The 15,801-nt window shown below is 42.3% G+C and overlaps 1 long non-coding RNA gene across 1 annotated transcript in view; it reads right to left on the reverse strand.

The window, feature by feature from the left end:
- LOC309376849 overlaps nt 1-14,016 on the reverse strand; it is an 81,841-nt gene extending 67,825 nt beyond the window's left edge. The window contains exons 1-3 of the long non-coding RNA XR_014171314.1: nt 13,949-14,016; nt 11,245-11,293; nt 10,049-10,098 (exon numbers count right to left, since the gene is read on the reverse strand). This is a non-coding gene — a long non-coding RNA (uncharacterized lncRNA). The remainder of the gene's footprint in view (nt 1-10,048; nt 10,099-11,244; nt 11,294-13,948) is intronic.
- Between the last annotated feature and the right edge of the window lie 1,785 nt (nt 14,017-15,801).

Raw genomic sequence — 15,801 nt, forward strand, 5'->3', positions numbered from 1 at the left:
ACATAGTGGATAGATACTTGACTGAACGACTAAACAAAAACAACTTGACATCTGAGTGCCCTCTACACTGAGAGAGAAATCCACCAAATGTATTATTCCCTAAATGTTATTCTGAATGGGCAGTGAAACTGGCATGACTCCGTGGTACTTTAATGATAGATACTAATCTTCTACAGTAACGGCTAAATTTTCCAAAGTTCATCTGACAATTTACGAGTAGTTTGATGAGACCAGCTTAGTGATGCTTTTCAAAACAATATAAAGGGCAAATGTGAGGTGCATATAATCAGGAGGATCAATGGGCAGGTGCACCTTTAAAAGGCAACAGTAATCCGTGAGCTACAGTTCAACAGATGTCAAGGTGGAGGTTAGGCTGGTTTAAATGGTCCTTAAGCTCTATTGTTTACTGCCATATTCCTTGGAATCAGCATTTCTACAGTCAGGAATAAAACTAATGGGCCACAATAAGGAATATATATACTGCGAGGCATTTCAATAGCATAATTTATATGTAAATAGACACATAGTCAAAAATGGTATATAGTCACACATGGAAGACATACACTATGTGTTTTAATTTGTACTGCAATTTAGCTGTTGCTTCCAACAGATGGGAGAGTCGTGCAACACTTTCAACTCATTTAATTACTTATGTAAAATATTGGCTTGTGTTAATTAAGTTCAATAAATTACATAATGGTTCAGAGATTCTACTAAGAGACTTTTTGCAGATGATACACCAGACGTAATTTATTTGATGTCTACAGATTGAATAGCACAATGAAAACTAAAAAGCAATCCAAACTTTGAGGAGGGATTTTTCAGTTTCCTCTTTTTTTAAAAGAACAAGGATAAAACGTATAATAAAACTTTATTAAAAACAGAATTACCTACTCGACAATCAGAGAAAGGGGATCAGGGTAAGTGAGAAGAAAAGGAGTAGCCCCATCCACACTTGTCTTTGACTCTTCCCACACATGTCATGCAGTTCCTGACAAATTTTCCCCAAGGGGATGCAGTCCTCCACAGACAAAAGGTTGCCCAACCTTATGTTGGATTTTGGTTAAAGAAAAATATAGGTACAATTAAAGGAGAATTCCTGGATGCCTAAGATCCAGGTCTGGTGCAAGTACTCTTTGGTCAGAGAACCCCAGCAGATATTTAAGATCACAAAATATGCAGCAAAGTAACACATGGAAATTAGGCTATTGGACCTTTCAAATACAGTCATACTTCATGTTACATTTGCTTCATGATACTTTTTTTCAGGTTGAGTCCCGCAGCAACCCGGAAGCACCGGAAAGGGTTACTTGCAGGTTATGCCGCTCGCACAGATGCGCAAAATGACATCACACGCATGTGCAGAAGCGACAAATTGCAACCCGCACATGCACAGACGTGCTGCTGCGGGTTGCATTGTATTCATGTTGCGAATGGGCCTCCGGAATGGATCCCGTTCACAACCAGAGTTACCACTGTACCCCCTTCTGGGTTGCTTCCAAGATTCCGCTCTACCTTTCCACCACACATTTGGTAAATTTTAAAAAAGATTTTGCTTACAAACCCTTCAAAGGTCAGATTCGTGTGCTTTTCCACACAGCAATCAGAAAACACAGGCAGTAAAACTTAGCTTCCAAAGTGGTTAGAGTTTCTAAATCATTTGTATAGAATCCTAAAGATGGCTTCTGTCAGCCGCACACTCTAAACTCGAAGCAACCATCTCAGACCACCTTATTCATAGGAGTTCTCATAATGGAATGAAAGAACAAAGAGCTCGATAGCCATTCCTCCCTAGGTGAGGGGGAGTGAAATTGGCTAAGCCTGGCAGGACAGCTTATTCTATGGTCTTAACCCCTTCATGCATTAATTAGACTTAAGCATGTTGGTTATAAATGGCTAGTTATCCCAAATCATGCTCTGTAGCAAGGTTTCCCAGCATTATGTGGAGAGAGAGAGAGAGATACAAATAGATATCTACCTCTCCCTTTCTCATAATTCAAAAGGCATTTAGTCAGTCTGTCAGTCAGTTAGTTAGTTGGAGATGCTTTTTTGAAAACATCTCAAGGTGGTTTTCAATAAAAGCCATTCCAAAAAACAGCCTGAGTATACACCATACACGGAAAGCTCAATTAAGGTACATGACTTCCCCCCAAATAATCCTGGGCTCTGTAGTTATGGGTGCTGGGAATTGTAGCTCAGTGAGGGATAATACATGCTTTAAATATACTTTAAATGCATGGTGTGTATGCAGCCTCAGTCAGCACAGATGTTAGAACAAATGGCCAACAGACAGCAAACGATTCAGTATACAGGCAAGTTTTTAGCACGCAGTGAACTGTTGGCACTCACCTTATTTCTGAGGGGAGGTTGAAAGATCCTCCACCTACAGTAAAGGTAAAGGTAAAGGGACCCCTGACCATTAGGTCCAGTCGTGACTGACTCTGGGGTTGTGGCGCTCATCTCGCTTTATTGGCCAAGGGAACTGGCGTACAGCTTCTGGGTCATGTGGCCAGCATGACTAAGCCGCTTCTGGCGAACAAGAGCAGTACACGGAAACGCCGTTTACCTTCCCGCTGGAGCGGTACCTATTTATCTACTTGCACTTTGACGTGCTTTTGAACTGCTAGGTTGGCAGGAGCTGAAACCGAGCAACGGGAGCTCACCCAGTCATGGGGATTCGAACCGCCGACTGTCTGATCGGCAAGCCCTAGGCTCTGTGGTTTAACCCACAGCACCACCCACATCCCTTTGCTGCAAAATGAACTTTTGCAGAGTGTGGCAGAGTCAGGAGTGCTTCAACTGATGACTTTAATCAGTGCAATTTTTCTAGAAAATGAGGTGCTGGAGCTCACCATGAATACCTCCCTCATTCTCTTAGAATGGCAATGGCGCCCACTGGAGGTGCCAGAACTGAGTTCCGGTGAGTTCCGGCTGTAAAAAAGCCCTGACCTTAATAAATGGACAGGTTCTATGTGGCAGAAGGTGTTCGTTCACATAAGCTAGTCCCAAGTTGTTAAGGGCTTTATACGTTAATACCAAAAGCTTAAACATGGCCTGGTAGCAAACTGGCAGGCAGTGCAGTTCTTTTAATAATGGTGTTATTGTTGGGATGTGTATAGATGGTAGGAGAGAATGTATTTGTTAGAAATTATCCTTCCTTCCCCATGTTTGTGAGTTGAGCAGAGTGCAACCCTTTGCAGCTTAAAAGGGAAGCTTAGATAGGCTAGTTTTAGCCTTTTAGTTTAAGTAATCCAGGATGCTTTAAGGCAGATGACTATCCTGGTATTTCTCCCCCCTTAAAGCAGTCATCACACAGTCTTTTCAAAGGTAAAAATAGCATTTACTCACTCAGAATACTTGTTGAAGAGTAATCGATAACAGCAGCTTTGTACAGGCAGGCTTAAAATGGTAATCCAGTAACAAAGACATGCTTTAGTCTAATTTAAAATGGTGTCTGAGCTGTGGAGCTCAGACATGCAGGTGTTCTACATTACTGCAATGAGGTCAAAGAGGAAAGAGCCTAGCCAGGTGAGGAGATTATATATGGCTACATACTCCCCCTATCAGTACCAATGATTCTCAGAGTTCTCTCTAGCAAACTTAGAGGGAAACTCTTTGAGCTTCTGCTCCTATCATGTGCCTATCTGGCAAACATACATTGCTGGTTTGACTGTATTGCAAATATTCCACAGTTACACGGCCAGCCACTGCCTTTAGCAACCCTGCCCTTCATTCTGCACTAGTTGCAGCTTCCAGAAAAAAAACCCCACATTGTCATGGCAAGGCTATGAATGAGAAGAGCCAATGGCATGTTTAAATTCTACCTAGTGGTAAGAGAGACAGGAGAGAATTTTCCCAGCACAGATCTATTTGAACTACATCACTGATTGCACATTACTTTCAAATGCAGGGCTCTGCTTAGATAGTTGGCAGCTCCTTGACAATTATTTGTGATTCATATTGCAATTCTTCTCAAGCACTTGTCTGGATAATCACGTACGGCGACAGGCATCTAAGTAAACATTTGTACCTAGTAGTTCTCAAGTAGCTTTTCAAAAACACACCACAATACATTCACACAGAAATCTATTTTATTTGAATTTACACACACCAGCAAAGTTTGTCATTCACTGAATTGCTCTTATGGGTTACAGTGCATTTTAAAAATAGAAGCCCCCGAGTTATGTAGTCACATTTCATCTTATTTTCCCTTATTTTAATGGTATGCTTCTCATTTGGGGCTTTTGCTCCTCTTTGATCCCTCAGCAGCTTTTGATATCACCCATCACAGCATTTTGCTGGACCAGCTGTGAATAAGCCTGGATACTGAGATCCAGTACCAAGGGCCTTCTGGCCGTTCCCTCACCACGAGAAGTGAGGTTACAGGGAACCAGAGAGGGGGGCCTTCTCAGTAGTAGCACCCACTCTGTGGAACACTATCCCATCAGATGTCAAGGAGATGAGTAACTGTATAACCTTTCGAAAACATCTGAAGGCAGCCCTGTATAGGGAAGCTTTTTCATGTGTAATGTTTTGTTATGTTTTTATATATGTTGGAAGCCACTCATAAGTAAGCCTCACTGTGTTGAGTGGGACTCATTCCCATTCAAGGGAAAACACCTGTTGTCCAGGCTTAAACTGGAGACATCCAAAGAAGGGGAGTCCATAGTCCCTCTTTCCAACCTGGAAGTGGTGATGGGCACATACTTCCAAGGAGCAGAGGAATATTTTGAAAAAGAAGATAAACAACACAGTGGTTGCGACTGAATCTCAGCCATGGAAACTTTCAAAGGAAGAAGAAGAATTCAGTCACACAGAAGTGTAAGGAATCTCTGGGGATCTGTGTAGAGATTGTTATCGAGATGTGGGTAGTTTTAATTTTGAGAGGGAATCCATACTGATTGTTTGTGTCTCCACAGGCACCAGTAAATGAAATGCTGGGGAGTGCTAATAAAATACAATGGCTCTAATGAGAAAATTAAATTGGTCATTACGGAGAATAAGGTAGCAGAAAAAAGGAGAAAAAATTGTCAGAGATTAAAGTTAGGTAAGTTTCATCTCTCACAGATAAACAAAGTTAAGTACCACCAAGTGAGTATAGATGCTCTGTAATTCAGAGCAAGGGGGAAATGGAAGTAAGAAATTATTGCTGAGATACTCACAAAGTGTCACAAATACATATAGGACTAACAACTGAAAATGCCCTGGAGAGGAAAATGAGATGACTGCTGGAATCCAGCAAATCACATTTAATTTACTTGGTTATTGCATTTGTGCATACCACCAAATTTAATAGTTCACAGAAGGGGCCAAAATGCTGATGTGTTTGTCCAAGCATGCATCACATCAAAATACTCTTCCATCAGTTTTAGAATGTACCCAATTTATTTAGTGTACAATGTGTGGGGTGTGCATGTTCTGAAATAAGTACACAGGTATGGCCACCATTTTGGAAAGACAGCTGGCAGGGGGTAAGATATTTGCTATTTGCTGTGCTTCAGACCACAATTTGGAGAGCCCACTGGTTCTAAACACTGAATAGCTGGCTATTGGAAAACTTGCAAATGGAACTATACATCAGACAGGAATTGCAAAGGCACAAATCCCTTCACATAAGTTACAATTGTGTTGTTAATGCTGTTGTAAGAAAAAGAAAAAGACACCTATTCTTAGAACACACTAATAATTCAGTCTTGAATGTACCCAAGAGCAGAAGATGTCTTTGGGCCTTGGCTTTTCTCCCCATTAAAGTCTCTTAATGACGTCCAAATTACTTGAGCTCTATAGCTCTTCATGTTTACCTGAACAGATGAACATATTCTCATCTGGATGAAGTTAATAGATTCAAACCCTCCCGTGTATATTCTGAGGTTGACAGGAGTAAGAATGACCGATACTCAGAAGAATTTGGGTTCCACTTTTAAATACATTGGAGCAACTGTCTAGAAGCTTCCAGAACTTTGTAAGAGTACCATGCATGGTGACTGGATACTTAACTTCTCAACATTAAAATGATGCAGAGTGAAACTAGTTCACATTTTACTGTTGACATTGTTAGGCTAAAAGCAAAAAGTGCTACAGATGCTTGGTTCTTTTCTGTGGGTCACAGTATGGAATGGGGTGCATGGAGTGTTAGGGGAAGGTTAGTATCTTTGGTGGGGAACACATTGCGCTTCTTCTAGGATAGTTTGTCCACCTTTAGTCCCCTCCCTGCACTCAGCTGTCACCTGTAGCTCCTAGAATGGCTTCGACTGGGTGGCTAAACCAGGTGAGGGTAGCCAACGGGTTTTAAACCTTTGGTAAGTTAGGGACTTCCCCTGCATGTGAAGAATGGGTCCAGCGGATTGAGTAGATAAGATGAATAATGGGTCCAACAGTCAAGAAGGAGGTTTCTGAATGTGCAGTAGAAGGAAGTAAGGGGCAGATGGGGCTCATCAACCTGGGAAGATAGTCCATCCAAAACTCAGATCCTAGACTTTCACTGCCTTGCGGGACATCTTCAGGAGAAGAAAGACTAAGGAGTAAACCCTACACAAATCCAGAGTGGAGTCCCTAAGATGGTTGGATGGCATCTTGTACTCCTTCTTCCAGCAACTCCTGCAGCCAAGCTGGTGCCAAATGTATTGCTCTGCTTTCCTTTGGACCGCATCAGTGAGACCAAGAGAGGGGGTCTTGTCAACTAAGCAGCCCAGGGCCTCCATACACACTGCCCAGGCTTGTTTGTGTCCCAGGGAGGTCACTTCGGTGCTCCTAACACAGAGGTTTGACTTCACCCCCAGAGATGCATTGTGTCTCAAGACAGACAAATTCCAACAACAATATGGAGTGACAGGATGGGATAGGAATAATATAAAGAAATTCTGGAATGGAAGAAAGGGATGATTTATGATACTTTTATTTGACAGAGCATTTTAGGCACACCTTTATCTATGCTTCCCTGCCTCATTTCAACTTGTCATTAATATCACTCAGCTGATGTCACTATTGTGCCACAAGCAGTTGCTTTAACATACATATGCAGGCATTTGCACATATATATATATATATATATTTGCACACACACACACACACACACATATGCTAAAAGATTCATATTGCAACCAAATGGCTGTGAAAACATTATCATGATCTTAACGGCTGAAATCTAGTGGACATATTTTGTAAGCCTGGGTGCTTACAGCAAAGACATAAGAAAACAGGAGGAAATCTCACCCTCTGGCTGCAAAACTAGAGAACAGACAGCCTATTTGTCAATGTCTAATGTTGTTCTGACCCAGGCAAAACTGTGGATTTCATTCCATTTATATTCAGAAAAAGAGGGCTTCTGTTTAATGATCCTCCCTATGGTCACACATTTGGGGATGTGGTAGATAAGACATGAGCGGAACTTTCTAGAAAACTCAAGGAATAAGAAAAGATTGGCTCCCTTCTCTTTCCTGATGGACTTGGCTGCTCTGAACAGAATGGGCTTTATTTTATGGACTGTTCTGTATTTTATGGGAATACATATAATTCTTTTTGGGTCTTTGGGAATCATTGGGGTAGCTAGCTATACCCTGAGACATGAATAAAAAAGCAGTAGAACACATTGTGAAAGTTTAGCAGGGGGCTAGCAGACAAAGACTATAGCCAAAGGTAACTAGCCTGGAGCTGGATAGATCAAGGTGGAACTCGATGTGGCTCATAACTACCAGAAGCCGTGTTGTTTTTTTAAGTTTCACATAGGGTTTTAGTATGTTTGATGTTTTCTTTCTTACTGAGCAACCAAACCATGATCCGATTTCTAATTCCTGTGACCACTGCTTCTGTTCATTGGCAAAGGATATGATGTGGAGGCTGGTTACATTGGAGCCAGATAGAAAGTTCCACAATGGTATGGACATGATTTCATTTCACATCAGAAAGTAAGCTTGCAATCATAAAATACTTGCTTCCTAATAAGTCCCATTGGGACTTCCCCCAAGCCTTTAGGATATGCTTATAAATGGAGTAAGAGACAAGTTTATATATTGAATAGCTTATAAATGGATTTTTTCAAAAGCCTTGATGACCTAACTCAACTCAAGGATATCGGGAGTCAGTTGTTTGCTTGGGAGTCAAGCTTTTTATTTGCAAATTCATTTATATTGGCCTCACTTCCATCATCTTGTAACCCCTTGTAGCCAAATGTGCTTAGTTATGTAACATAGTACCGTGCTGTTGTGTTTACAGTTTGAAGATCCATAACTGGGTGGGATTACGCATGCCACTAATTCAGAAAGGTGAAAACAGTTGATCAGGGGCCACCAAGGCGAGCAAACATGCTGAGAAAGGTGAACTGTGTATTTGCTCAGCAGTAAGTTCTATTGAATGCATTTATTTATTTATCATCATTATGTAAATGTATTCATAGCTTTTCGCAAGAGTCTTAAGAGTGACTTACAAAGATGTAAAATTCAAGAATGCCAGGAAAATAAAAAAACAGACATACTATGAGTCCATGAACAACACAACATAGAATAGATGTGTGTGTATAGCTATAGATAATTGATATACAGTGGTACCTCGGGTTACAGACGCTTCAGGTTACAGACTCTGAAACAGTACCTCGGGTTAAGAACTTTGCTTCAGGATGAGAACAGAAATCACGCGGTGGCAGCACGAGGCTCCATTAGCTAAAGTGGTACCTCAGGTTAAGAACAGTTTCAGGTTAAGAACAGACCTCCAGAATGAATTAAGTTCTTAACCTAAGGTACCACTGTACGCACATTTCCCCACCCTACCGAAAGATGGAACACCAGGCTAAAAAATCACATTTTAAAAAAACAGCCTGGAAGAACAAGAATGTCTTTGCCTGGTGTTAAAAAGCTGATAATGTCAGCACCAGGCAGGTCTCCTTGGGGAGAACCTACCACAATTAGGGGCCACCACTGAAAAAGCCCAAGCTGTCATGGCCATCATCCATACCTGCCTTGGAGGGGACCTTCAGGTTCTGTTTGGTTCCATTCCACTCTATTTTGTTCTGTTCTGTTCTGTTCTGTTCTGTGGATACATGTGTGCCTGAGGGTGGCACATTGGCAACCCCTGACATAAGACTATGGCTTCCACTCCCCTGGAAGAATGAGTTCTTCAAGGTTGATTTGGCAGTCAGTCAAGCCTGTTATGCAGGTGGCGCTGTGGGTTAAACCACAGAGCCTAGGACTTGCCGATCAGAAGGTTAGCAGTTTGAATCCCCACGACAGGGTGAGCTCCCATTGCTCGGTCCCTGCTCCTGCCAACCCAGCAGTTCGAAAGCACATCAAAGTGCAAGTAGATAAATAGGTACCGCTCCAGCAGGAAGGTAAATGGTGTTTCCGTTCGCTGCTCTGGTTCGCCAGAAACTGCTTAGTCATGCTGGCCACATGACCCGGAAGCTGTACGCTAGCTCCCTCGGCCAATAAAGCGAGATGAGCGCCGCAACCGCAGAGTCAGTCATGACTGGACCTAATGATCAGGGGTCCCTTTACCTTTACCAAGCCTGTTACTAACCAGGCCATTTCCCCATTCCAAGTACACACACACATCCAGTTTAGAAGCCCAGCACCCTCATTTTTAAAAATGTGTATGTAATTCCTCTTAGCAGTAGTCTGCGGAAGTAAAAATTATATATGGAAACAGCAGAGTTTTCTGCCTTTGTTATTATTACGGGACCGATACGTGGCTTTTAGCATCAAAGCAAAAGCATATCAACTGAAAGCCAGGAAAGTGGCTACAAAGCTTTCCTTTAGCAAAGCATCCCAAATTGCTGTGCCCAGCATGAGCTCTCGCTCTCTCAATTCCCCCCCCCCCCCGGTCACATGAGCATACAAACACAAGACGCTTCAGTTTCTCCTCGAACCATTAATTTGTCCCAACTCCCACACAGTGCTTTTGCAAGTGGGAATGATGATTTATAGTTTGTTTCCTATTAATCTTTAAAATAACTTAAAATCCCTCCTATAAATCATGGCTTAGCCCACTTCATTACCTCTGGATTATCTTTTAATATTTCAGATGGAAACCAAGGCTGCAGGATGTTTCCCCTACTTACCTTAATTCCATTTAACTCTGAAGAGGACATTGTTTTCCCGCCAATGAAGGCTGAAAAACAAACCCAGGAATTCAGAAAGAAAGAACTCTCTTTGGGGGAGGAGGGAGGGGAACAGATATAACAGACTTGCATTCTGGAGCCATTTAACCACAGACACAGGAAATGAGCAAAATATATAAACGGGGGTAGGGAGCCATGAGTAGCTTGTATGAAACTGCCAAGTGGTGAGGGGCATTCAACTACTGACCAGGTGCAGAGGTGTGGTAGATTGCATGATAAAATATTATCTACATTGTTTAATACAAATCTCAGTAATACCGACTCCCTAACACACCCCAGTGAAAGCTCAATGGATTTAATAACTGTAGAACAAAAGGAGATAAAGGGGAAATGTTGGTTTGAACAGTAAGGCAGACAGGGAAACAGGTGGAGGGGAGGAATGAGCAGAAAATAGTCTAGGAGTATCTAATTGCCTCATAACTCCATATCTTCACATAAGCTGCCATAATGGCCTTCTGTGTACCCTACTGAGATAACAGAATGATGCCATTTCCAAAGGCATGTTTGTATAATGGGTGGCAAGAATTCACCCACACGTGGCCTTTTTTTTTTTTTTGGTACAAAAAACCCCGCCTGTCAGCAGTTTAGAAGACTTCTTGCTTTGGGGCATAAGCTTTTCTGAATGAACCTCTTCAACGTCTCATCTGCATGATGATCCAGCATTGCCCCGGCCTTCCATAATTGGGGAGTTCTCACTTAACTTGGTTTCATTGAGCAGGTCTGATTGCCTTGGCTATGCATATAAGCTTGACAAGTAGCAATCCAGCAATCATAAAAACAGCCATAAAACCTCGGTTTTTATGTACCCTGTAAGGTTGAGTTTATTCACAGTGGCAAAATGAATTACAGAGTGTCGCAGTGCTCAGCCATTAAATCTGGATATCTAATCAGTTGGGCCATCATGTAAATGAAAGACAAGTAAAAACAAAGGACATTTTCTAGCAGTGGAAAAAAGCAGGGTTGCAAGGGGGGGGCGGTGGTTCCTGCTTAGGCGGGCAAATCCTGCAGTTCATTAGCAGAGAACTAATGATGCATGAAAATAAAGCTACTTTCATGGACACAAATTCAAGAACAAGTAGCTCTTACATGTCTACAGAATGAAAAATGAAGATACAGTGCTGAATATCTGTCCTTACCCTGGTTTGCCTGGTTAAGTTCTCTAACTGGGTGGCATCGTTCATGTGGCTATAATCCAGGGAGGAGAAAGCAGAGATCACAGAAAGCAAAAATGGCAAAAAGATTTTAAAAAGTGGCTATTATAAGCACACACAACAGGTGGGTAGGGTCTAATCTAAGGAGGGTCACAACTGCATCATTCACAACCACCAACTTGGTTGAAAAATTAGAAAGGGTCCCCAAATCCATGTTTGGATTAAAGGTAGTTCACAGGATTGGCTCTGAGAAGGTGAAGACTGCACACCTAGAGAACAGTGATGGGCAGCCATGTGGTGGGAGCCAACATTAACACAATTAAATGTTTCACAAGCAGAAAATAAAAAATGCATGCATAACAGATAATGCAAGAAGGTGAGTCAGTTAGCAGGCATTAGGTATATGTGTAACCCAATCTGACGTCCATCAGTCGCTTCACCTTCACATTAAGCAGATGGAAGGCATTCTGGAAACAGTGGCGTAGCGTGGGTTATCAGCACCTGGGGCAAGGCAAGTAATTTGCACCCCCTAACCCGTGGATTTGCGCCCCCTAACCCGTGGATTTCCCTAACTCCCAGATGTTGCGCCCGGTGCGGCCGGCCCCCCCTGCACCCCCCACGCTACGCCACTGTCTGGAAAATATATGCCACTTTTCACTTTCAGAATGGACCTCCAAAGCAGCTGACATTTAAAAAGAAACCAATTTAAATACAGTAAAACTAACAACAAAACACAAAACAAAACAAAATTCCTTCCAGTAGCACCTTAAAGACCAACTAAGTTAGTTCTTGGTATGAGCTTTCGTGTGCATGCACACTTCTTCAGATACAGTGTGCATGCACACGAAAGCTCATACCAAGAACTAACTTAGTTGGTCTTTAAGGTGCTACTGGAAGGAATTTTTTTTGTTTTGACTATGGCAGACCAACACGGCTACCTATCTGTAACTGGAACAAAACACAAAGCAGCAAGGTTTCTATATAGACTTGTCATTATACAACTGTTCTTCAACTTGCCCAGAGGAAATAAAAATTAGACAGAAGTTAAGGACTTAAGGATATGAAGGATATTATGTGAGAGTCAGTAAATGTAGAGAATGGAAGAATAGAAAAACAGATTCCTTGCCAAAGCTCCCTGCTCTTTCAAGACCATCCTTGAAATTCCAGCCGAAATTGGATATATGATCTAAGAGTCCATGCATGGGCAGCTGCAGCTTTTTCAGAATCCCAGTGTCTTTTCACACAGATCTCCTCACAAGGGATCAGGCTCTACATATGAAGCTGCCTTTTCCTGAGTCAGACCAATGGTCTCTCTAGCTCAACATTATCTACTCCAACTGGCAGTCAATCTCCAGGGTTTTTAGGCAGGGGACATTCCCAGCCCAACCTGGAGATGCTGAGGACTGAAACTGGGACATTCTGCAGATGCTATTTGAGAACTGGTATAGCAGAGCTTTCCAATCTTTTCATGTTGGTGACACACTTTTTTAGACATGCATCATTTCTTAACACAGCAATTCCGTTTTACTAGCAAACTGGAGGTTAAACTAACCCCTTATAAGACTGGAGGGAGTGTTTGTGTGGCACACATACACACTGCAGCCGACACACTAACGTGTCGTGACACAGTTTGGAAAGCTCAGCGGTATAGTGTAGCAGTTAGAGGACTCGATTTAAGGAGTCCTGCATATGAATCCCTGCCCATCTGCAAAACTCACAGGTTATCTAGGGCCAGTGCTATTTCTCTAGAAAAACAAGTGTTGGAACTCACCCATGAATGCCTCTCTAGTTCTCTTAGAATGGCAATGGCACCCACCTGAGAGGTTCTGGAACTGAGTTCCAGAAAGTTCCGTCTGGGAAAAAAGTGCCCTTTCTAGGGCTATTCACACAGTGTAATATCCTTCACACTGAGGGAATATGGGCTGCATGCAGAGCTGCGGATGCCTCCAAAAAAAGGCAAAATAGACACAGAAGAAGTATTATTTAGGGCAAAAATGAGGCCTTCTTGTAGTGCTTCCACTCGCTATCAGATCCAGCCAGCACGGCCAATAATCAGGGATGATGAGAGCACTAATCCAAAGATCCCTGCAGTTAGGAGTTAAAATAAAAGGTTGGGAAGCAGGTCAGAGCTATTGCACTTTTCATTTATTCCCCCCAAATGGAGTTAGTTCCCTACATAAAATTTATTACACAGCCTGACACTTTGTGAGGAGGTCAGGTCAGTCTGTGCAGCAGCAGATACCGGGCATGGAAAAGGCATAAACAGGCAGCCCCGTGCAGATTATTTGACCACATAATGCAATTTTGGCAAAGGTTTTCAAAATCTGAGGCACTGTGTGTGCCCTCAGGGGAATTGGGAGCCCTGACAAGAAAGACCACAACCAAGGAAAGGCTAATGCATTCACAGCAGTACAAGTGTTTGGCTGTTTCCTTTTGACCTTTTATCCCATTCTTGACTGATTAAATTCTTATGCTAAGCAGCAGGGCCAAATTTTACGCTAATTGCACTACAGGCTCATTAGACCCAGCTGAACTAGAGAGGCAGGCTTGCGATGAACCAGCCGAGCCGCTGTCCACATTTTCGGTTTTGATTGTCACTCAGAGTGATCTCACCGATATTCCCCTTCACAGTGTGAGATATGTAAATTTGGCCTTTGAAAGGCCTTCTCGCCTTCGAATGCCAGCTTACTAATGTTGCTCTTTTCCTCCTGTGTATTGCCGTTCTCGTTCTCGTACAGCTGCCTGTCATGCTCTCAACTTCATGCCTCTGAGGCAAGTCGCTGTATACTTTACTATCACCAGCTATGTGGGTTTCGGTTTCTGCTTCATGAATTACCACAGACCCACTTGAATGGCTGAATTCCACACACAAAAAACACTGTGCTCAGTGGGACACACCCCCAGCAACTGGAAAAGAGCAGAGAAAAACAACAGCTCGAGTTTAATGGAGATCATCTCTGGTGACAATTGTGTGGTCCAGAATTAGAGCTTCACAGAATGTACAAACAGCAAAGCAGACACACATGCAATTTGCCAAATAGAAGGCTCTGCGGGAAGGGGGACCAACCTCTGAATTCTCAGCGGTTGCGCTCTAAGTCAATGGTTGGAAGCACATTTTTCCTCAGAAACTTACGTCCTAACCACACTTAACATATCACTACCAGGAGTGCAAATAACATATCATGTAGAACCTCAGGATAAATTTAAGAGAGGACGGGTTTGTGCAGCCTTCAATACTGTTTTATACATGCAGGAACTGCAATGCGATGTTGTACTATATCCTCCTCACCCTGAAACAGGATCAGTCCCACTCAGGGTTCCAGTCACACCTTCCTCCAGGATACTTGAAGCTATTAGCAGTTCAAGCAAACCAATTTTCATTCTCCCCACTGTGGCTCCTGGTGAGGACTATCTGCCGATAACTCCGAGACTGGACGACAACAACAACAACAACAACAACAACTTCTATACAGTCCTTCCTCCAAGGATCACAGAGTAGTTAACAATATAAAAACAAAAAAATATATAGCATAGTAAGAAACCCCACAAACACAGTTTAAAAGGCCATATATTGTTCAATTCGTCATATGTGGTTTCTCATGATCACTTGCAAAGAGTTAGGTCCATGACAGCTGCTTTCCCACAAAACCCTTCTTCAGCCTCTGGGTTTTTGCTATAGCATCAAGTCGATAACATAGGAAAGCATGGCTTACACGAGCACTTGCTACCTGTTGACAAGTCAAAGAAAAACACACCCTGTGTGCTTCAGTGTACATTTGTGATGTTCAGTAAACTCCAATGGACTTCAAATTTTGCTCCTGGCAAATGAAGGCTGATATGTGAAAATTAGGTGAGCTGTCTTAACTGAGCAGAAACATTGTCTGTGAATCACCACTGCATCTGACTCAAAATCAACAAGATGCAACACTGTGAAATGTTTCTGTTTCTTACAATTGTGGGGCCGGGTGAGGGTGGGGGGATCCTTCCCTGACAAGTGAAACTGAGCAAACTTTCTGCTGTAGCTCAATTTAAATTCAGTAAAAACACTGAGCATTAGATAAAATGGCTTCAGGTGTTGCATTCTGGGAAGTGAACCATCTTGCCACCTCAAGGTTTCACATTCCCACCCCCTGCAGTTTAAGCAATCTTCACTTCCAACCTCAGCGTCAGTTTCCCTTAGTTATATAAATCTTGTAAATTAATGTTAACACAACTTTACTGGTTATTTTTCCTCTTTTTTTAGTATTCAAGTGAACAGCTTTTAACAATACCAATGCTTCATTCTATGTATTCAGAAAACCTTTGAAAGCTTTTGCGCCTCTACATTGATCATTAATGCATGAATGAGCATTAGCTGCTGTAGTTTACTTTTCCAAGATGGTGTTGACTTTTCACTTCATATTACAGGCGCTCGCTCTCTGGGTATTAGCGTGGCCTCTACTTCTGTCAATAGTAACTATGTAAGGAGTTCAGGTGACTACCATTGTTATTTCTGAAGGAATGCTGCATAGAAAGAGGCTCGGGGAGAAAAAAATGTATTAG

This window comes from Podarcis melisellensis (assembly GCF_964234715.1).
Source record: "Podarcis melisellensis genome assembly, chromosome: 1".
NCBI classification, from domain to species: domain Eukaryota; kingdom Metazoa; phylum Chordata; class Lepidosauria; order Squamata; family Lacertidae; genus Podarcis; species Podarcis melisellensis.